This window comes from Octopus bimaculoides, chromosome 5, assembly GCF_001194135.2.
Source record: "Octopus bimaculoides isolate UCB-OBI-ISO-001 chromosome 5, ASM119413v2, whole genome shotgun sequence".
Classification (NCBI taxonomy): Eukaryota; Metazoa; Mollusca; class Cephalopoda; order Octopoda; family Octopodidae; genus Octopus; species Octopus bimaculoides.
In genome coordinates, this window is record NC_068985.1 from 11,947,294 (window position 1) to 11,948,171 (window position 878).

An 878-nucleotide genomic window follows, 5' to 3' on the forward strand; every position below is an offset into this window, starting at 1 on the left:
TGTGTGTGTGTGTGTGTGTGTGTGTGTGTGTGTATAGGCTCAGGAGTGGCTGTGTGGTGAGAATCTTGCTTCGATTTCTTCGACTAAAAGGCGGTGTTCCAGCATTGCCACAGTCTAATGACTGGAACAAATAAAAGAAAAAAATATGATACGAAGTAATAGGGATTTATAGTTCAAGACCGTTGTCCCTTAAGGTGTTCGTAGTTATGCATTTTTGATTAAGTATATAGATGAATTAGGGCCCATATGCATACGTATGTATATATTCTCTCCATCGATCTTGAGAGGATGAAAAACGGTATAGACAATAGCAGCAAAATAAACACTGCATGCTGTGAGGTATTACGTCTATCACAAATCCCTTATACATTTGTGGTGCAAAGTAGAGAACTTTGTTAAATAATTATAACAATTAAAGCTAAGTGGAAATTAGAGATGTAAGAAAGAAAATTGGAAAGAACAAGGTAGAAACTAACAACACACAGACAATTCATGATTTAGCAGGAGGGACGGAACAATGAGTAGGGGACAGAATTCAGCGATATCAAATATTCGTTTCTACTCTTGGTACATGGCCCGATGTTTTTGGGGAGGGGGCAGTCGATTACATCGACCCCAGTACGCAACTGACACTTAATTTATCGACTTCGAAAGGATAAAAGGCAAAGTCGACCTCGGCGGAAGTTGAACTCAGAACGTAAAGACAGACAAAATCGCGCTAAGCATTTCGCCCGGCGTGCTAACGTTTCTTATTTCTTTATTGCTCACAAGGGGCTACACTCAGGGACTGACAAACGGATTAAGTCGATTATATCGACCCCAGTACGTAACTGGTACTTATTTACTCGACCCCGAAAGGATGAAAGGCAACGTCGACG